Source organism: Eptesicus fuscus, chromosome 5 (genome assembly GCF_027574615.1).
Source record: "Eptesicus fuscus isolate TK198812 chromosome 5, DD_ASM_mEF_20220401, whole genome shotgun sequence".
Taxonomy (NCBI): domain Eukaryota; kingdom Metazoa; phylum Chordata; class Mammalia; order Chiroptera; family Vespertilionidae; genus Eptesicus; species Eptesicus fuscus.
In genome coordinates this window covers 75,212,360-75,235,085 of record NC_072477.1, presented here as the reverse complement: position 1 = coordinate 75,235,085, position 22,726 = coordinate 75,212,360, and the positions used below count along the sequence as shown (strand labels likewise).

General features: G+C 42.7%; 1 long non-coding RNA gene across 1 annotated transcript in view; it reads left to right on the top strand.

The window, feature by feature from the left end:
• LOC129149165 (uncharacterized) overlaps positions 1–12,445 on the top strand; it is a 56,598-nt gene extending 44,153 nt beyond the window's left edge. Inside the window, exons 3-4 of the long non-coding RNA XR_008556154.1 lie at positions 9,192–9,324; positions 12,407–12,445. This is a non-coding gene — a long non-coding RNA (uncharacterized LOC129149165). The remainder of the gene's footprint in view (positions 1–9,191; positions 9,325–12,406) is intronic.
• Positions 12,446–22,726: the final 10,281 nt, after the last annotated feature.

Genomic DNA, 22,726 nt, shown 5'->3' with positions numbered 1-22,726 from the left:
TGGTGGCATGGGACCATGGCTGTGACTGCGGGCACAGAGCTTAGTAGAAGTTATCGAAGTGAACTGGAGTTGAATTCACAAAGGCAACACTGTAGTTTCTCAGTAAGGCTACTTGCTGGTATTGGCACCGATTGTAAGGATGTGCGGGTCTGGTGAGGTTGCAGTAGGTAAGATTCACTTCAGCTTGGCTTCTATAGCAATTAGGACTGATTCCATCACGGCAGGTTATTCTATTTTTCCTCTGATAGAGCTGAAAAACATCAGCAAGCGATGTGTGGATGAAAGTATTTTCGCGTTTGCACGGCCTCCGGAAACTTACATAATTAAGGTGGTTAATCGGCTGCATTGCAATGGTGCATCGAGCATTGGTCATGTTTATGTGTTGAACTTCAAACCACTGAAGCCTGGTTAGATTCCCAGGTGGGGCATGGAAGGAGATCACCATTCTCATGAGCCCCAGCAGCAGAAGGAGACAAAGCTGGGAATCCCGCTGTGTTGGAACCATGTTTCCTGTCAAAAGAGAAGCATCTCCTGCATCCCTGCCCAGTTGTGACACACCCCTTCATCTGTCACCCTGAAGGGTCCCTGCTGTCACCAAGGTCCTATTTCCTTTCCCTTCAGCCCCCCCATGTCTGTCTTGTGTCCTGGCTACTAACCCAAGCTCAGTCCCCTGGCAGTTGCTGTCCCATCCCTGGTCCTCCTGTCCCAACCCCAGGAGGGGGTCATTGTCTTACCCAATCCAGTGCTGTGGCTGCTGTGAGAACAGATCCAGCTGTGGTCCTGGGTCTCAGGGGCAGCTGGTCTCCCCTGTCCTGTGGACTGAAAATATAGAGCAGCCCCTGTGGGTGGGGCCAGCAGAGCCGGGAGGGGTTTGAGTCTAAGATGTGCAGAATCCCACAGATTGGCACATGGCCCTGTTTTGCAATGAGCCTCTTGTTTTGTCCTTTGCCGATCAACACATACTCCAGGACAGCTGGCTGCTGCTTCTGTGGTACAACTCTAATGGCAGGAGTCCGTTCAGAGCAGAGCTCTGCCAGTGCCTCTGGTTTCTTTTGGGGAAAACTGCCCACTGGCTGCAGAGTGACCATAGATTTTAGAACTCGAGTTGCTGTGGCACTGAGGGACTGAAGCACAGAAAGGCAGGCCTTGTTCTCAGAACAAAGGGATCCCACGGGCTGTCTTCCCAGGGGGAAGCCAGGTCCCCTTCACTGAGTGATCTCCCTGGTGACCCCTCAGCCAAAGTTCTCCATCTCATCACCTCCCTGTGCTGCCGCCTGAAGCTCTGAGTTCCTTGCTGCTTAAAATACTGAAGGTGTATAGCAGTTTCTTACGTGTCCTTGAGGTTTGTTGTTTTAACACATGACTTGATTTTTTTGTTCACTTTCTGTGAAGTGTTATAACTTGAAAACAATCAGAGGCAAGTTTTCTGTAGAATCTGCCCCAAAGTAAACATGTAGTGTCATTTAAAGGAAATTGTGCAGAAAGGGGACAGACATCCCAGGGGGGCAGGCCTTATACTAAGAGGTGTTAAATTTCTGGTGGAACTTCTAGGTTAGAAAACTATATTCAACCCTTAAATAGAATCATATACCCTTCCAATAGAAAAATTCATATAATTTTTTTATTACCTTTCTACATTGCTGTTGTTTGGAAATGCCATACTTTTATTCTTTCTTTTTTTTTTTAATATATATTTTATTGATTTTTTTACAGAGAGGAAGGGAGAGGGATAGAGAGTTAGAAACATCGATGAGAGAGAAGCATCGATCAGCTGCCTCCTGCACGCCCCCCACTGGTGATGTGCCCGTAACCAAGGTACATGCCCTTGACCAGAATCGAACCTGAGACCCTTCAGTCCCCAGGCCGACGCTCTATCCACTGAGCCAAACCGGCGAGGGCGATACTTTTATTCTTGATATTGTTATGTCAACAGGGACATAATGGTGACCTGGTCAGGACCCCATACAGAGCTGATTAACACTCAGCCTTAAATCCTCTTCTTGCTGAAATTTTATCATGAAGCAATTTTCTTAGATCACTTAATTTTTTTATTGTCTCTTACAGATGTTTTTATTGATTTTTTTTGAGAGAATGAAAAGATAGGGAGAGATAAAAAACATCAATGATGAAAGAGAATCACTGATTGGCTTCCTCCTGCACACCTGACACTGGGGATCCAGTCCAAAACCAGAACATGTGCCCTGACCGGGAATCGAACCATAATCTTCTGGTTCATAGTTTGAGACTCAAACAATGAGCCATGCCTGCTGGGTACTATTACAGATTTTTTAATAAAAATTTGTGTTTTGTGGAAATCATTTTCATAAGTGAGGAAGACATAAAATTTCATTAGAAGTAGAATCACTCCTCTGTGTTTCTGACAGACACATTAGGTAGTAAGACCTGTAACCCAGTGTCTATATTATGAGGTAAAAGGCATATACTGCAGTCACAGGAGTGTATTTGGTCAAAAGCCTGTTCTGATCAGCACATACAGCGTTCCTGATAATACTGGACTTTTGATGTTAACTTTTCAAATTGGGAGAGTTCACATAAATTTGCATGTCTATCTTATTTGTAAAAATCAGGAAATGTTGATGGGTGCACTGATTTTCCATTACCATAAGGGATCAATTAGAGCTGAGTCAGCAACTGAGTCTGTTGAAGGGAGCAATTGGGCAGGGGTCTCCACTGACCCGACTCCTCCCTCCTGATTCACATCCTGTCTGTTCACTCAGTGATGGCTCCTGCCTGGCTCCTGTGGACAATGCTTTTATGACCTATCAGCCTTGTTACACGTGTCCTGAGTAGCAACTCACATAACACCCTGCCCAATTTGCAACTATGCTTTTCCTTTAAAGTTGTATTCAGAGCACACCTCCTACGATTTTTCCTCTATAGCTTTCCTCTGGACATTTCAACTGTCTGTCTTTGCCTCCAGGACTAGTACAGATAATCTTGTTTGATATCAAAAATCTTTTGGAGAGGACTTTATATGAGACAGGGAAATATATAAGCCCATGTTAATTTAAACACACTGTAACTTCTATGTAAGTTTGTCTTTAATAAACAAAAGGAACTTTTCAGAGACTCTGTTTTGTTTTCTTTTTCATTAGCACAAATTCCCTTGCAGACCAATTTAGTGCACATTTTGGACCTGATCCATATTTCCACTGAGAGGAATAGCCAGAATGATGCCTGGCTATTGTCAAGTTGAAATCTAGGAACATTTTAAGGTATTGTTTCAGGAAAAGACTTCTGCATTTGTGGTAAAAACCAGTGTTTGAAAACAATGGCCTCGGCATTAGTCAATGTCTCATTTAATAGGGGCCCTTGTACAAAACCAAGAGCTGATTATTTGCAATTTCTTCAGCCCAGGGAACTCTTGCAATGTCTGCCTTTATCCTGCTGATAGGGAGTTGCTAACTGACAGTGCCCTCTTGCACGTGGCTTTCTTAATGCAGGATCTTGTGCGGGAAGAACAATGAACACTGCTTGCTGGTACCGCTTGAAGGACTGTCCTAATATGTTTCAGGTTAATGGAATTGCAGCGAATGGAGTGAGATTTAACTCAGAACAGAAGACATTTGGTGTGCTGGGCTCTCCTTGGTCTTTTGGAGTCAGCAAGGTGGCCCCGCCCTGCTTTCCTTTTGTATAGGGGTGCTTACACATCTCCTCTGAAGACCATTGTACAAAAGCAGAACTGGACATCTACAATCAGGTTTCTGGAATGGCATAGGAAAGGAATGAGGCTTTCTTCTTTTCCTCAACGATAAGAAGTACTGCCCCTCCCTGGAGAGGGGGTAAAGATAATTCAGATGGAATTATAGATAGGTATGTCTCAAGAGGGATCATACAACGTTTTTTTTTTTTGTTTTTTTTTTTAAATTGGAAAGTTGCCTTCAATTGAAATTGAACCAATGCATATTTAAGCACATGGAGGCATTGACTGAGTTCTCAGGGCTCACAGGAAATTAATTAATTATGTTGGGTGTTGGCATGTTTGTAAATAAAATGATTCTATAAGTATTGTGGTACCGTGATAAAGAATATATGTTTTGCATGGAACAGAGTGCTACATCTCAGAGTGAAGGCGGGGGATAGTGAGTGTGTGAGAGAGAATCAACCAAAGACCTTGAATGCATACTCCAGGGACACAGATAATAGGGTGCTGAAGCCCTGTGGTGGGGAGTGGGAGACAGGTGAGCTGGAGGGGGTCAATGGGGTAAAAAGGGGAACATATGTAATACTTCCAACAATAAAGAATTATTTGAACAAAGAATATACATTTTAAATAGCCTTGTCCAGTTTTCAGTCTCATCTTAAAAAAATATTTTTATTGATTTCAGAGAGGAAGGGAGAGGGAGAGAAAGACAGAAACATCAATGATGAGATAGAACCACACTGATCGGCTGCCTCCCACATGCCCCTCACTAGGGATGGAGCTCACAACTTTTTTTCTGACACCTTTATTTAAAGAGTTGGCCAGTTAATATTCCTCTCTGTGCCTCAGTCTTCTAATCTGTAAAACACAGATAACAATAACAGAGACATAACCGTTTTGAAGGGGAAATTTAATGTGGAATATATGTGTGTATGTAAAATATGTTGCACAGAACATTGCATATGGTAAAAATCTTTATAAAGAATATTAGTGGCCTGGTGCACAAAATTTGTGCACATTGAAAGGGAATTAATTAGAGGAAATATTTTAATATTGCTATTTGCCCTTTCTCTATAATAGAAGTGTCAGAGATGAAAGAAAATTAGTAAAATGTATATGAAAATCTTCCTCCTGTCAGAGTCTGGGGTACGCTGTGGGACCCAGAGTGAAGTCCCCGCCCACCCGCGTGCACCTTGAAATTATGCGAGACCCAGACCCAGCTGGCCCCACCCCCATCAAACCTTGCCAGGCGGGGGCAGGGAGGTGCAGCCTCAGGTCCCTGCTGATTGTTCATTACGGCTCGTTATGGGAATCCAGCCTCCACTATGGGCACAACCATCTTGTGACGGTGTGATGGAGTGAGGGTCAATTTGCATATTACCTCTTTATTATATAGGATGATCCTATCATCAAGTTGCCAATGTGATATCTAGTACTGCTCTAACCTCTCTGTGCTGTTTCCCATGAGCTAGAGTAGGCATGTTTGTTTTCCTTACTCTCCAAGGTGAAGGCATGAGAACTAGAACTCAGGTTTCATCTTTTTGGACCAAGTCCTGCTTTGTTGGAGAGCAACTTATATTGGAAAGTCTCTATTTTTCAGGAAGCTTTACCTAAAATCAAAGAGAAGAAATTGCCCTTTAACAGATTAAAAAAAATGTTTTATTGATTTTTTACAGAGGGGAAGGGAGAGGGATAGTTAGAAACATCAATTAGTTCCCTCCTGCACACTCCCTACTGGGGATAAGCCCACAACCAAGGTACATGCCCTTGACCAGAATCAAACCTGGGACCCTTGAGTCCACAGGCTGATGCTCTATCCACTGAGCTAAACTGGTTAGGGATAACATCTTGTATTACACATGATTTCAGAGCAAAGAGAAAGATCACAAGAATTCCATCTTCCATTAGGTCAGTGGTAAATTTGGAGAACTGTCTTAGCAAACAATTAGAGCACCATTTTGTAATGAGAATACAGTACCATTGTGATTTATTCTCTCCTTTGTGGTGAATTTTGTAAATGTGGCCAAATCATTGACTTTGGTCTTCATTTTTTTCTACTGTCTTTGGGTCCTTTATTCTTCATGAAAACCATTTTCAAGGTAGTATTTTTAAGTTATAGCTCTGGCTATATCTGTGAGCATATCTATACTAATAAAAGGTAATATGCTAATTAGTCCGGGTTGACCAGACATCTTCTGGACATCCGACTTCCTTCTGGACTAAGCCACGTGGTGGGGGCCAAGGCAGAGGTGGTTAGAGGGCAGCCAGGCCAGCAGGGGGGCAGTTAGGGGGTGACCAGGCTGGCAGGGGACCAGTTAGGAGGTGACCAGGCCAGCAGGGAGGCAGTTAGAGGACAACCAGGCCATCAGGGGGGGCAGTTAGGGGTCGACTGGGCTGGCAGGAGACCATTTAGGGGCGACCAGGCCAGCAGGGGACCAATTAGGGGATGATTAGACTAGCAAGCAGAGGCAGTTAGGGGAAATCAGGCAGGCATGTAGAGTAGTTAGGGGCAATCAGGCAGGCAGGCAGGTGAGCGGTTAGAATCCAGTGGTTCTGGATTGCGAGAGGGATGTCCCAGATTGGAGAGGGCACAGGCCAGGCTGAGGCACCCCCACCCATGCACAAATTTCGTGCACTGGGCCTCTAGTTATGAAATAAGTATAGCAGGTGGGACATGAGATGATTGATGAGGGTACACAGATAAATATTTAAAAGTGCTCATTGTCATGTGTTGTGTGATAATTTTATGTGTATTTTTGCTTAGGGCCAAGTTGTGTAAAAGCATGAGGTGATAAATGGGATAATCTATATTATAAAAGGCCAGTGGCCATAATGCCACATGCCATAACGATCAGTCACCAGGAGGTCCAGGGAGCATCTTTTGGTCCCTCCTCTTGGCCCATGAGCTGCCTGCAGTGGCAAGGTGGGGCTTGCAGCTCACGCAGCATGGTAGGACTTGTGGCTCATGTGGCAGGGCTTGCAGCTCGTGTGGCGTACTGGCTCGTGGTGGCAAGCTATTTACGCACAGCAGGTCTGGGGTCCCGCTGACGCAGCGGGTCTGGGTCTGCGCAATTTTGCATGCTGGGCCTCTAGTCTATACTAATAAAAGCCTAAGTGGCCCTTGCTCCCTCGCACGACACCTTTATGTCTCACAAGATGGCTGCCCCCACATCATCACAAGATGGCTGCCCCATGTTGTCACAAGATGGCCACCCCCACATCATCACAAGATGGCCACCACAAGATGGCTGCCACAATATGGCTGCCATAAGATGGCAGCTACAAGATGGCCAGCAGGGGAGGGCAGTTGTGGGTGATCAGGCTGGCAGGGGAGGGCAGTTGGGGGCAAACAGGCCAGCAGGGGAGGGCAATTGGGGGCAATTGGGCGGGCAGGAGAGGACTGTAGGGGATGACCAGGCCTGTAGGGGAGGACAGTTGGGGGAGACCAGGCCTGCAGGGGAGGGCAGTTGGGGTCAAGATCAGGCCAGCAGGTGATGGCAGTTGGGGGCGAGATCAGGCCAGCAGGGGAGGGATCAGGCCAGCAGGGGAGGGCAGTTGGGAGTGAGATCAGGCCGGCAGGGGAGGGCAGTTGAGGGCAAGATCTGGCCAGCAGGAGAGGGCAGTTGGGGCCAACTAGGCCAGCAGGGGAGGGCAGTTGGGGGTGCTATCAGGCAGACAGAGGCAGTTGGGGGCAAAATCAGGCCAGCAGGGGAGAGCAGTTTGGGGCAAGATCAGATCAGCAGGGGAGGGCAGTTAGGGGCGATCAGGCAGGCAGGCAGAGGGGTTAGGGGCAATCAGACAGGCAGGCAGAGGCAGTTTGGGGTGATCAAGCAGGCAGGCAGGTGAGCAGTTAGGAGTCAGTGGTCCCAGATTGTGAGAGGGATGTCTGACTGCCTGGATTGGGCCTAACCCAGCAGTCGGACATCCCCCAAGGGGTCCCCGATTGGAGAGGGTGCAGGCTGGGCTGAGGGAACCCCCCCTCTGTGCACAAATTTTGTGCACCAGGTCACTAGTAAGTAAAATAAAATATTTAAAACAAAATAAAACAGAGTATATCCTGCATGGAGTATTGTCCTTTACTCCATCTTAGTCTCCTGCTTGCTTCACACTTTCTCATAAGAGGAACAAGCTTGGTTTTCTGTAGAAGTACATGGGCTTCTAAAGAGACAGATCAGTGTTTGACTCACAGTTCTTCTATTAACCAACCATGTGACCTTAGACAAGGAGCTTGCCTTTTCTTTTCTCCCAGGAAACAGTAAAATTCTTTATGGTACAGACATAATACATCTGATGTTGGGTCACTCTGGGTCCTGAGCACAGATGCAAGTCTACATCATCTCTAGAAAATTGGAGGTGAGAGTTACCTACAGGGCAGCATTGTTGTGTAGCATAATATAAATATCTAGAATGCAATATGTTCACCCACATGGAATTGAGGTCCCTCATTCCAATGCTCAATAGAAAATTATAATGTGTATAAGTGAGGAACAAAGCCAAGATATCTTCGGACACATAGCATGTGCCAAAGTTTTCTCTTGGATGTAGGAAGTTATAGACCCTTGGTGGGCTGTTAAAACAAAGGTAGGTGAGCGGAACAGACTTTATCAGAGGTAACCAAGGAGGAAACTACACACTACATTGATGTCTGCTGACTGAGAGGTGTCTTCCAGTGTATCTAACAGTCCTCTAATCTAGATAGTGTCAGAGGCTTGAAATCATCCTATAATCTTCTGTGCTGATCTGTGCTGTGGCTCAGTAGAATGACAGTTCTTAGTGATAGGACTTATCATCTTCCCTAGAATGTAATTTATTTAAAAATTGTTTGCATAGTCTTCAAATAATGATGCAATCTTTACATAAGATCAATTTTATTTTAGATAATCATACCTTTTGCTAAATGCACAATTCTTTGGGAAAATCTGATTTACATAGACAAATAATTAATAAATGTTAACCAAATTTCCCATACAGCTTCACACACACACACACACACACACACACACACACACACACACACACTTATACTCCTTATTCTGGGTATTAGATTTCTAAATAGTATCTGAGCGGAAAAGAACTCCTAAAAACATGTATTAAAAAAAAACCCTTTCATTTTCTAGTTGAGGTATAATGTATTTTGGGTGATGATATCAAGCTTATTAAAAAATTAATGATAGACGGGAGTGTTAAAAATGATGTCTTCTTGCTCTGAGGATTCTATTAGTACTTGGTGGCAATACAAAACAAGATGAGTCGATCTGTAATCAATAGAAATCTCCAAGAGAACCTGCTGGGTCAGGGTAGTGATATGGGAGGGGAAAAAAAAGGGGGGGAGGTAGAGATGGATGTACCATATGAGAAGGAAGGAGAGTGTGGTGGGATAAGTAGCACACATGAGTACTCAGAAGATGAGGGGAGGTGAAGAAACAGAGAATGTGAAGTACAAACAGACTGGGGTATAGTTAAGAAGAGAACACTCTGGAAATAAATGCAGATGCCCTACTCACTGTGTCTTCCTTTCCTTCTGTAGGATAGAGACGGCTCAGGTGTGGACTGCCTTCCTACTCATCACCTGAAGAAGACAATCTTTCTAGACCCAGAACTTTGGACATCACTTCAATCAATTCCTCAACTCCATCATGGCAGTGGCCCTTGCATTTGCAGTAAGACACCCTATACTGACAGGATTGATTTCCCATGCTCAACAACATTGTCAGAGTTGATCACACCCTGCTCCTTGATAAGAGTGACCTGGAAATGAGCTTTTTTTTTTTTTTTTTTTTTTTTTTAAAAAGAAACATCAATGATGAGGGAGAATCATTGATTGGCTGCCTCCTGCATGCCCCCTACTGGGGATCGAGTTTGCAACCTGGGCATGTGCCCTTGGCCAAAATCAAACCCTGAACCCCTCAGTCCTCAGGAAGGCCGACAGTCTATCCACTGAGCCAAACCGTCTAGGGCGGCAATGAACTTTTTGTGTGTGACAGAAACAGGGTGAAAAGCATTGTGAGATCAGTCTTTGTGCCCTCAAGATAGATAGGGGGTACAAGAGTTCTCTAGTTCCCTGGCCAATGAGAGATAGTTGTGTCAAGGGTGTGTTGGCCTATCACACACCACCATTTCCTGACTCCCCCTGCCCCCGAACCCCAGCTCCCCATTCACTGACTCTTAGTCTCCTTCATCAGGCCTTCCCCTTCCTCAGGCTGGCCCCATGATGTTGGAGACTTTGAAAAGTTATTCCTTCTGTCCTATGTCTACACACACTCCCCTTTTGACCTTACCTACTCTCATGTTTCTAAACCACCAGTTTTCCAGGAAAGTTCACATCTTCAGTCCAGCTTTTGCTCTTGAATCCTAGACTTGTATAGCAACTTTCTACTTACTGAACATGTCCTCTAGGGTGTCTTATTAAGTATATAAAAATCTAACATGTTTCCAATGGAAATACTTCTCATATTTCCTAGTCTTTCTTCCAACCTGCTCCTCTTCAACATTCCTCATCTCAGTTGAAGGTAATTCTATCCCCTAATATTCTTAAATAATTACCCTTTCTCTTAGAGCCCACATGCAACCTGTCAGTGAAGTCTCTTGTTTATTTCTTCAAAACACATACAGCGTCTGACCACCTCTTAGTGACTTCAGTGCTACCTCCAATCTGATCCACCATGACCTCTCACTGGCATTACTGGGCTTCTGGCTTCCACCCTTGAGCCCTACTATGCAAAAGCAGTCAGAGTGATCATTTTAAAACATAACTCAGATGATGCAACTCTGCTCAAATTTCTGTAGAGTTTCTTTGTTTCATTTTGAGTAAAACTTAAAATCCTTACAACAGCTCATGTACTCTTACAGGATCTAACTTCTCCAACCCATTACTTTTCAGAAGGAATCCCCTGTTCTCCCTCTCACTCAGTGTTCTCTCGTTCCCTCGCCTCTTTGCTATTCCTTGAAGACACCAGGCATATCCTCATCTTAGGGCCACTCCAGCCTCACTCCACCCCCTATGTGCATGATCACTTCCTTACTTCCTCAAACCTTAGCTTGTAAATAATTTCTATTTTTTTAAAATTGATTTCAGAGGGGAAGGGAGAAGGAAAAGGAGAGAGAGATAGAAACATCAATGATGAGAGAGAATCATTGATTGGCTGCCTCCTGCATGCCCCCTACTGGGGGTCAAGCCTGCAACCTGGACATGAGGCCTTGACTGGAATCAAACCCAGGATCCTTCAGTCTGCAGGTCAATGCTCTATCCACTGAGCAAAACTGCTAGATGTGTAAGTCATTTTTAAAAGAAACCCCCGACTTTGACTATATCACTTAAAAATGCTATTCTTGCAGGAATGAATAAATGTCGCTGTATTGGTTTCTACTCTAAAATTCACTATACTTTTCTTTCTGCCACTTAAAGCAACTCAAAACCCCTTTCTCTAAATACCCGGTCTTTCTGGTGTCGTAAGAAGCTAAATATACAGTTAAACCATGGTAAGCAATAAAGGATAGTTATGGCTTAATGAGCTGCTTATCAGAACTCAGATGATGAAAACAGAACTCACTTTATCTGGTTTCTATGCTCCCTTTTCCTCCACCAAAGCTCCACCATCAGTTAGATATCTCTCACATATTTGTATGATGGCTGCAGTTACTCTAGACCTTGCAAGTCCAGCAGAAAGTGGCACCTGCCTTCATACCCTGATACTCCTAGTAAATGTCTCTAATTGAGTCAAGTGCCCATCTCAGAAGCAACCACTGTGTCCAGGGAAATGAGGCACAAGCACTGATCAGCTCATCACTGGAGCTGTGGTAGAGCCAGTCCACCCAACCACAGACTGGGGTGAGGTGGAAGGTTAGTTTTCCAAAGAAAACTGGAATGTAGTTTCTAAAAGACGAAGTGAAGACTGGCCCACCCACAAACAACCAATACTCCCCACCTTGTTGTATGTCCTTAGCCCCTCCTCCACTGGGTCACACCTCTCCTCACCACTTTACCCCCCTTACCCCTGCTATCCTTCCTGTCTGGTACCAAGATAACGGGCATGAATATTCCTGAGAAAAAGGAGGCTGTGTTTTGTTCCCAACCCCAGCTCCTTGCTAAGCACAGAGCAGGCTCCCATAAATGTGTGCTCCTGTGGTATTTCACACTGTCCTCCCTGATAGACGGGCCTCTGGTACTCAGTCTCTTGTGAGCAGCCAGGCCCAATTATCTTAGGCTGCCAAGGACTCACTCCTAATTCTCACCTTCCACTTCACTGGTCTATATTTCTAAATTAAATTCTGTAAGTATTTTTTAATGTTATTATTCTTTTCTAATGAGAAAATGAACTGTTTTAATTCCAGTTTTGTGGTTGACTTCTTTTCCCCCTCTCTTTTGTAAGAGTGTTGATACCAGTGTCAGTCATTGATAATGGCTTGTACATGTTCCCAGGTGTTATTTAACCCATTTTTGAAAGCTATTTGCTAGACCGCTTTGTACTTTTCTATATTAACTTGACTGCATCTATTCTTCTTCTATCTGTTACAAAAATGGAAGACAGCAACACTGCATGTATTTTTAACTACATGATGAGTCACCATCTCTCTGTAAAGATACTCTTCTTTGTTCAATTTATTAAAGTACTTTTTAAGATAAGCAAACATTTACCTTAAACTATATGTTCTCATATAACTTTCTTTGGGTAAGCCATGTATTGTTCAATAACTGCCACCAATCACAACTACTAATTTTAGGTAATACGCTTTTTATCCTAGGTCTTCTTAAGAGGACTAAGTTAGCCTCACAGTACAAAGGTACCTTTCTATTTGTATAAAGCTAAGCTTTCTTTTCATGAAGAATAAATGTCTAAATCTTTTCTTGTCCTGCTGCCTGCCACATACCCTTGACAGAAAGTTAAGGTCAGATAAAGGACATTGGCTTGAATGAAAGCTCAGCTACTTCTGAGTAATGAGGTCCTATACATACAACTTGCCTAATGGATCGTCCCAGAGGACTGGACCCTTTAACTCAAATGGTCAGTTATGCAGGTTCAATGCCCAGTGGGAGGCATGCAAGAGGCAACAAATCTATGATTCTCTCTCATCATTGATGTTTCCATTCTCTCTCTTCCTTTTCCATCCTCTCTGAAATCAATACAAATATATTTAAAAGTAAATCCATAAACAAATAAACTTGTAAAAACGCTTGTTTTTCCTCCTTTTACATTAAAGAGTGTTTTGAAACCCACATAATAAAAACCTCAGATTCTGAAAAGGGGCAAATGCCTGCAGTCTCCAGACTAGAAAGCGGGTGATCTGGCAGGAATCTGAGCAGATGACCAGGAAGGATCAAATCTATGTGATTGCTGAAAAGATGACAGGGGACACAAAGTGCCCATGAGGCAATTGCAAATCAAGGAACACTGTGATTACCCTGGACATCCTGACACCAGATTGGTAAAAGCTGAAAGAAGGAGAAATCCTTAGGCTAGGCTGGCTGCAAGGCAGCCGCCATCATCAGAAACTTGCTGGCAAAATACTGCTATAGTTTTTGTGATTAGTAATCTGACTTTGCAGCTGTTAAAATTTTACATGTGCATGCCCTTTCACCAGCAGTCCCATACCAGGGCAACTATCTCCAACTAGTAATAGTATATATGTGGGCTGAAATGTGTCGCCCAAATACCATGACTTCACAACCCCTAGAACTTCAGGATGAGCCTGTATTTAAGCTTATGGTCTTTCAAGAAGTAATTAAGGTAAGTGAGTTCACTGGAGTGGGTCTTAACCTAATATGACTGGTGTCCTTTGAAGATGAGGGCAGGACACATGTGAGTTCAATTCCATGTGACACAGCGACAATGATGGCCATCTACCAGGGCAGGAGACATCAGCCCAGCTGACACCCTCATCTCTAACTTCTAGTCTCTGGAATTGTGAGAAAATAAATGTCTGCTGTTTATTATACTGGATGTGGTCCTATGTTATGGCACCCTGAGTACATCTCATACAGTCCATTAGGACACATGCAAGTATTCTGGCAGCACTGCTCAAATGGCACCTGAACTGAACTACCTACGTCAAGGTCCAACAGGAAGATTACGTCCCTGTGGCAAACGTCCTCCCTTATGGAGTGTTATGAACACAGTAATGCCACAGCTCCTGACCTGGCAGGTCCCTGTGATACATTGCCTCTGTCCTTTCTCTAATCCTGTAGAAATCACATGGTGGATATTTTCTTCCCAGACCTTAGGGTGAAGGCCATAAGGAAAACTCTCATGTCTGTCAATGATCTTAAACAGATGTCCTAGTAGCACTAATTAAATGTTTACTATTTCACATCTAGAGTATTTGTCAGCAGCACACAGACTGCCTGTGACACCACTACAAATATGAAGAAAGAATCCTGTAGTTTGGTGCCTGTCCCAGCTTGCTATAGGAAGTCTGCAAATCACCCCATTCTTCTACTCCTCATCTCTAAGGTGAAGGTTATAGACTAAAGATCACTTTCAGCTCTGTCATTCTCTGTCTTTCATTCCCTAGTTACATGTTACTGTGTGTATGAGTTCGGGTGTGATTGCTTCTGTGTGTGTGTGTGTGTGTGTGTGTGTGTGTGTGTGTGTGTGCATATTGCTGTGTATATGTCCAAGTAAGGAGAAATATTTTTTTTTCTGATGGGTTCCTTTAGGCAATCACTTTTGTGTAAAGATTGTATTGGTTTTGTATCCACAATTAAAATTGAGTATTCTCATTAGGGGAGAAGTTGCCTTAGACTTGGGTATCCATTTCAGCAAGGTAAGGGAAGAAATCAGTGCATATGACTTTCCAGATCTTAAAAATCAACTAGTTTAAGAAACCTGCTGATGAAGGCATCGTACAAATATACGAGGAATGTCTGTCTGATAGCGGAGCTGTGGTGGAGGGAAAAGGAGCATAAAATACAGATAAAGTGGGAGGTATACATAGTCAACAAGTTGTGAGTTAAGTAGATTTCATATGTTTTGCTGGGTTTCCTGAGCAGATAGGCCTCAAAATCTTTTTGTCTAACTAGGCAACAGGGCAAAAGCTGACTAATTTTTGGCAAGAAACAGAGTTGAGACCAAATACATAGATTTCAATAGCCTTTAACTTCTAGCTGCTTTGTAATTGGCCAAGAAAAAAGGAACTCAACCTACATGAGGCCTCCAGGATGTGGGCCCTCCAGGAAGACACATTGGAGAATGTAGTGACATACAGGGTACCCTGTTTTTCTGGGTGTAAACATCTCTCAAATCTCCACCTTCATGTCCACTCTCCCAGCCTTCTCCAGAGCCAACAGGTCCTGGACCAGCTGCTTACTAAGTGAACTCCTGCCTCTTTGGCACAGTAGTGACTGTACCCACTGCTAGCCGAGTGTCCTCAAAATGTAAATACATCTCTCTGAGCCTCAGTTTGCTCCTCTGAAAGTGGGGTGGTAACAATTAACCTCATAAAAAAAGAAAATAAACCTCGTAGGATTCTTGTAGGGACTACTGTGAGGACAAGCCATGTCAGGTACCTGGTTCCTGGCTCTGCAAAATAGCTGTTGTGGTTGTTCATGCCAATTATTTCTCTCTCCCCCAAGAAAAGTCACCCTCCTGGCCTGTGGCTTTTCTGAGTTTTGAAAATCACATGGAAAACAAACTGTAGAGCTGCTTGAGATTCCACCTACCTGCTCCTTGTTCTTGTTTTTGGTGTTGCCAGATTAGAGATCTCAGAGGATAGCAGGGGTCCCAGGACTCTGCTATCTGGGGTGGTTCTGGTTGGAGTTCATTTCTTTGACAACGTATATTCCGCAGGCACCTTTGGAGATGCTTAGCATAACTCAGTAAATGAAGTAGACCCAGCCCCTAAACCTCATTTCTGGTCAGTGAGTCAGAGAGTGAAACTAGGCATCATTTGCAGGTCCTGTCCACCATCCTTCAGATCTGATGCCATCAAGGTTTTTTCTAGATCTGCAGGAATAGTCCCATTTAATGATCAGGGTGATATACCACAGAACCAAATAAAAATATGAATGGTTTTTTGTTCCAGAAGGAGGGCCTCTTGTGTCTACAGAATGGAGGCTGTGGGAGGAGAGGGCCTAGCAGAACCCAGGTATTCCACATATTCTGATTGCTAAGGATGATCTGGGGTCTAGTGACTTCCACTCCAGGAGGACAGGGGACAAAGAGAGCTGTGGGTATGGTTTTAGTTCCCATAGAACCTCAGGGAAGGCTGGGAAGAGTTGTCCTATAGATTCCCATTCCCACCACAAATCCATGTCTCATCCTTCTCTGCCTGCTGTTCTCCACATCCATCTCTTCTGACCAACAACACAGGACTCAGAACAGGAGATATGGTGAACAGCCTGCCTACAAGTCTTTTGAATCTTTAGTCTAGGAGACACGGTGCATGGAGGCCTAGGGTGGCAGTGTCCTGCACCTTAAGGAGAAATGTCAGTGGGTAGAAGAGACTCACATAGACTCTGTGTTACACCTTCTAGATTCTAGGCCTCCTCCTGTCAGGACAGCCACACAGGGATTGAGAGTGGGATAGGGTTGTGCCCTAGAAGGTCAGAAGCGTGCATATAGGCTCAGCTCTGATCAAGGATGCCAGGGAAAGGCAGTGTGGAAGGAAAGACCAGGACCCCAACTGCCTCCCTCCAGGGCCATTGCTTCTATGGTGGAAACCTGACCTGACCAGGTATGATTTTGGCCAGCCCATCCATTTTTTCTGATTCAAGCAGAAGAAGGCCTCTGTGCAGGTCAATATCCCAGCCTTACACAGCATCAATGTAGTTTGGGTAGAGCAGGAGCATCTAGACTGCACTGAGACAGAGCTGGAAGGTGAGGGACCTGAAGTCTGGGAGGATGTTCTGTGGAAAGGAGATTTATCAGCTGGAGTTCATTTACAGGCAGTGGCATCTGTTCTATCTTCGTAAAGGCACAGGAAATCAATCATGTGCATGAACCTGTCCCTTCAACCTACTTCAGAACCACCTCTAGAGCCTTGAAAACTTCAGAGGCAGAGGGAGGGCCTGATCTGAGGCTAGAGCCTGGTCCAGCTTGTGCTAGTGCTGGAGCCAGTATCGCCTCCATAAATCTCACAGGAATGAAACAAGCACCAACATCACTTAAAATCCTCGGCCAGCTCTTGATCTGGAGCCATCTGGACCATCAGATCTGATCGATATTTCAACAATAACAGAGCCAGCTCTTTTTCTAGAACTGTCTACTTCTGGGCTATGAACATCAAGCACCTGATAATGAGGAGTAGTGTAACACCCTGAACTTTCCTCCAAGACTGGTGGCAGAGTAACTGAGTGATGGGTGCTGTGAGCAGTAGGGCTCTCAGGATTGGGTGGAACAGGCCTTTACTCTTTCATGAGCTACACTGATCTGCCTTTTCCTGGTCTGGACTCCTTTGATTTGGATTCAAATTCAGAACTTACCACTTGGGTGTTTTGGTTGACTCTCTCAAATCCCAAGCCTTCGCTGACCCCACAAGGGTAGTCCTGGAGGACACTAATGAGACCTGCTGCACACAGCATCCATTACAGATTGGATGAGGTGGAACAGACAGAACACTATGTGGGTTCTGGTGCATTTGCTGTGGGATGAAAGCTCACTGGGTGCAGCCAGGTCCATGGGTCACCCACAAATCTGCCCAGGATGTTCAACAGCCTGAGTACTTATCACCCACTTGATGTGTATTTAATTATAAGGGAGAAAAACAAAGCCTGTGGTTATAGCTGTCACAGGGGAATGCTTATTGAATGAGGAGTCACACCAGGGGTATAATCAGAATTCTGGAAGATGATCTCTTGGGATGATCAGACTTAAACCACTTCCTGGATCTTGGTGTTCTTGAGGATGGGCTGTGGGCAGATATCTCCTTTCCCCTCCACCAGTATTGGGTCCTGAGTCATCACTCAGCACAATAACTTCTAGGTCCATTTATGTTGTTGCAGATGGAAAGATTTTATTGTGTTTTTTTTTAATGGCTTAATCATATTCTATTTTATATATGCACACATCTTTACCCATTTATTGATTAAACATTTTTAAAAAAGATTTTCAAAATGGAATTTGAGAGACAGAGAAAGTGGGGTGGGGGGAGAGAGAAACATTGATGTGAGAATGAAACCTTTATCAGATGCCTTCTGCACACTCCTAACTGTGGATCAAGCCTTTAACCTATATGCCCTGACTGGGAATTGAACTGTCAACCTTTCAGCACATTGAACAACTCCCAATCAACTGAGCCACATGGGTCCGGGCATCTAATCATTTATTGATGGTGTTGACACTTAGGTTGCTTTCATATCTTGGCTATTGTAAATAATGCTGCAATGAACATATGCATATATGTTTTCATTTTAGTGTTTTGGGTTTCTTTGGATAAATACTCATAAGTGAAATTGGTGGATCCTTCTTTGTCTCTTGTTATAGCCTTTGTTTTAAAGTATATTTTGTCTGATATAAGTATCGGTTCCCCAGATTTTATTTTTTGTTTCCATTTTTATACAATATCTTTTTTATCCCTTTACTTTTAGTCTACGTGTGTATTTCTATCTGAAGTGAGTTTCCTGTAGACAGTATATGTAAGGGCCTTGTTTTGTTATCCACTCAGTCACTGTATACCTTTTGTCTGGAACATTTAATCCATTTGCATTTGAAATAATAGCTGATAGATATGTATTATTGCCATTTTATTATTCATGTTTTTGATTTTTTTCATTTCCTCTTTCTCCTTTCCTCCCCCTCCTACTCCTCTTCCTCTTTCTTCTTAAAGACCCTTTAACACTTCTTATAATTCTGTTTTTTTTATGATAAACTTGTTTAACTTTTTTTTTTTCCCTGAGAAGCTCTTTATTTGTCCTTGGATTTTAAATGATATCTTTGCTGGGTAGAGCAATCTTAATTGTAGGTCCTTGTTTTTTATCTGTTTGAATATTTCATGCCAATCCCACAAGGCCTTCAAAGTTTCTGTTGAGAAATCAGCTGACAGTCATATGAGAGCTCCCTTGTAGGCAACTAACTGCATTTCTCTTGATACTTTTAAGATTTTATCTTTGTTTTTAATATTTGGATTTTTAATTATGGTGTATCTTGGTGTGGGCCTCTTTGGTTTAATCTTGTTTGGAACACTCTATGCTTCCTGGACTTATATGTCTATTTTCTTCACCAGGGATGTTTCCCATCATCATTTTTCCAATAGGTTTTCAATTTCTTTCTCTCTTCTCCTTCCAGCACCCCCATAATGTGAATATTGGTAATCTTGTAGTTGTTTCAGTAGCTTCTTATATTGTCCTCATTATTTTAGATGCTTTTTTCTTTTTACTATTTTGATTGGGTGTTTTCTGCTTCCTTATCTTTAAAATAATTAATTAGGTCCTCTACTTTATATACTCTACTGTTGATTTCCTGTAATGTACTTTTTATTTCAGTAAGTGTATTCTTCATTTCAGACAGGTTCTTTTTCTTTTCTATCTCCAGTTTCATATCTCTCTCTTTTTTTTTATTTCAGAGAGGGAGGGAGAGAGAGAAGAGATAGAGATAGAGGGGGAGAGAGAGAGAGAGAGAGAGAGAGAGAGAGAGAGGTAGAGAGAGAGAGAGAGACATCAATAATGAGAAGGAATCATTGTTCAGCTGCCTCATGCATGCCCACTACTGGGGATTAAGCCCACAACACAGGCATGTGCCCTGACTGGGAATTGAACCGTCAACTTCCAGTTTATGCTTTGATGGCACAGCAGCTGGGCATTTCCTATCTCTTTGTTGAAGTTCTCACTAAGTTCTAATACTTTTCCCCTAAGTTCCTTGAGCATCATCAAAAGCAGTGTTTTGAACTCTACATCTGGTAAATTGCTTGTCCTCATTTTGTTTAGTTCTTTTTCTGGAGTTTTGCTGTTTTCATTTGGGACATGTTTCTTTGTGTTCTCATTTTGGCTGTCTTCTGTGTTAGTTTCTATTACTAGGACGAGCTTCTACATCTCCTGGTCTTGGTAGAGGGGCCGTATGTAGTAGGTATCCTATAGGACCCAGTAGTGCAGCCTCCTTTGTCACTTGAGCTGGGTGCTCAATGTGCATTTCCCTATTGGCTGTGTTTAACCTCCTGTTGTAGTTGAGCCTTGATTTCTGTTGGCACACTGATGGAAGGCATTTACCCCAAGGCTGAACAGCTGTGAGGGCTGGCTGTGACCATCATGGAGAATCTTTTGTGCTGGCGTTGACCCCATGAACCAGAACTCACTTCAGCAGAATTCAGGTATTCACCGGGTCTTCCCCTTGAGTGTATAACACATGGAGGTGGTTGGGTGATGCTTCTGAATGGTCTTAAACTGTCCAACAGGTGTGCTGGCTCTGCAGCCTCCTGGGAGGTATAGGCCAAAGTCAGCTTCCTCTTGTGCCCTATACTGGCAATCTGCCATGAGCTACAATGCAATCTGCATTTGGCTATTGGGCTTTGAGCTTCCTAGGGCAGGTCAAGCCATCAACAAAGGCTGGCTGTCACTACTGAGGGGTCTGGAGCCAATTACCAAGAGATATGGTATGGAGAGGCAGATGCTTCTTTTGTGAAAATTTTAGGAATGTCAACAGCTTTAGTTAAGACAGGCTATTTGTATGGAAAGCCACTAGAAAAGGCTTATGAGGGAATTATGATAAGTGAAATTAGCCAGAGAAAGGCAAATACCATATAATTTCTTATATGTGGAATCTAAGAATGACAATAAAGAAACAATCAGACTAGAAGCAAATTCACAGATACAAAAAACATCTTGACAATTGTTAGGTGGGAAGAGGGTTGGGGAGAAGGATGCCAAGATTTAGAAATACAAATTGGTAGTTATAGAATAGTGATGGCGTTGTAAAATATAGCGTAGGGAAATTAATCAATAATATTAAAATAACTATATATGGTGTCAAACTGGAATTACATTTATTGAGGTGATCACTTTTTAAGTTACAAAAATGCCTAATCAAGGGGTTGTACACTTGAAACACATGTAGGTTCCAAAATGGGCACAGAGTAAACGGAGGCTACACTGACATTCTCTCAGGACCAAACTGGAATTATAACTAAAATACAGAAAAAACATCCTCTCTCTCTCTCTCTCTCTCTCTCTCTCTCTCTCTCTCTCTCTCTCTCTCTGTCTCTCTCTCTATCTCTCTATTGAGTTGTATGAATTTAAAAATATTTGGATATTAACCCCTTATCCGATGCATCATTGGCAAATATGTTCTTCCATTCAGTGGGTTGTCTTTTCATTTTGTTGATGGTTTCCTTTGGTGTGCAAAAACTTTGATATAGTCCCAATTATTTATTTCTTCTTTTGTGTCCCTTGCCTGAGGAGATATCCTATATAACAAAAGGCTAATATGCAAATCAACTGAATGGTGGAACGACCAGTTGCTATCATGCTCACTGATCACCAGGGGGAAGACGCTCAACACAGGAACTGCCCCAAGGTAGTCAGTGCATTCCCACAGGGGGAGTGCTGCTCAGCCAGAAGCTGGGCTCATGGCTGGTGAGTGCAGCGGTGGTGGCAGGAGCCTCTCCTGCCTCTGCAGCAGTGATAAGTATGTCTGTCTGCTGGGAGTCAGACATCCCTCGAGGGCTCCAGGACTGCAAGAAGGCACAGGCCAGACTGAGGGCCCCCACAAGTGAATGAATGTAATGCACCGGGCCTCTAGAATATGTATATATAAAAATATTGCTAGGAGAAATGTCAGAGATTTTACTGCCTATGTTTTGTTCTAGGGTTTTTATGGTTTAGGGTCTTACATTGAAGTCTTTAATCCATTTTGATTTATTCTTATATGTGGTGTAACAAGGTGATATAGTTACATTTTTTTCATGTATCTGTCCAATTTTCTCAGCACCATTTATTGAATAGATGGTCTTTATATAGTCTTGCCTTTTTGGTAAAATATTAATTAACCATATAATTATTGGTTTATTTCTGGACAGTTTTTTCTGTTCCATTTAACCTATGTGTTTTTTTTGTCAGGACTGTAATGTTTTGATTACTTTAGACTTATAGTATATTTGATATCAGGTAGCATAATATCTCCAACTTTTTTTCTTTAAATCAAGATTGCTCAGGCTGTTTGGGGTGTTTTGTGGTTTTATATACAATTTTGAATTATTTGTTTCATTCTGTGAAATACGCCATTAGTATCTTGATAGGAATTGCACTGAATCTGTAGATGTCTTTGGGTAAGATGGATATTTAAATGATGTGCATTTTTTCTATCCATGAGCATGGTATATGCCTCTATTTATATTTTCTTTATTCAGGATCTTATAATTTTCTTCATATAGATCTTTTATCTTCTGGTTACTTTTATTTCTAGAGTTCTTGTTTTGATGTAATTGTAATTAGGATTGTTTTCTTAGATTCCTTTTCTGTTAATTCATTAATAGTATACAAAAATGCAACTGACTTCTGGGTATTTTCTTTTTTTTTTTTTTTTTGTATCCTTCTACTTAACCGAATTCACTTATCAGTTCTAGTGTTTTGTTTTGTTTTTGTGTGTGAGTGTGTGTATGGAATCTTTAGGGGTTTTGTACATATAGTATTGTATCATTTGTAATAATGACATTTTTACTTCTTTCTAATTTGGATGCCTTTTATTTTTTCTTCTTATCTGATTACTGTGGCTAGGACTTCCAGTATTATGTTGAATAAGAGTGATGAGAATGGACATCGCTGTCTTGTTTTTGCAATTAAGGAAAATGTCTTTATTTTTTCCCCAGGGAGTATGATGTTAGCTGTGGGTTTGTCATATATGGCCTTTATTATGTTATGGTATGTTCTCTCTATTCCCACTTTGCTGAGAGATTTTACCATAAATGGGTGCTAGATTTTCTCAAATGCTCATTTTGCCTCTATTGATATGATCATGCAATTTTTATCCTTCTCTTTGTCTTGTCATATGTCATGTTTGTTGTTTTGCAAATATGGTTCCAACATTGCATCCCCAGAATAAATCCCTTTTCATCATGGTGCATGATCTTTTTAATGTATTGCTGAATTGGGCTTGCTGTTATTTTGTTGAGAATTTTTGCATCTCTGTTCATCAGAATATT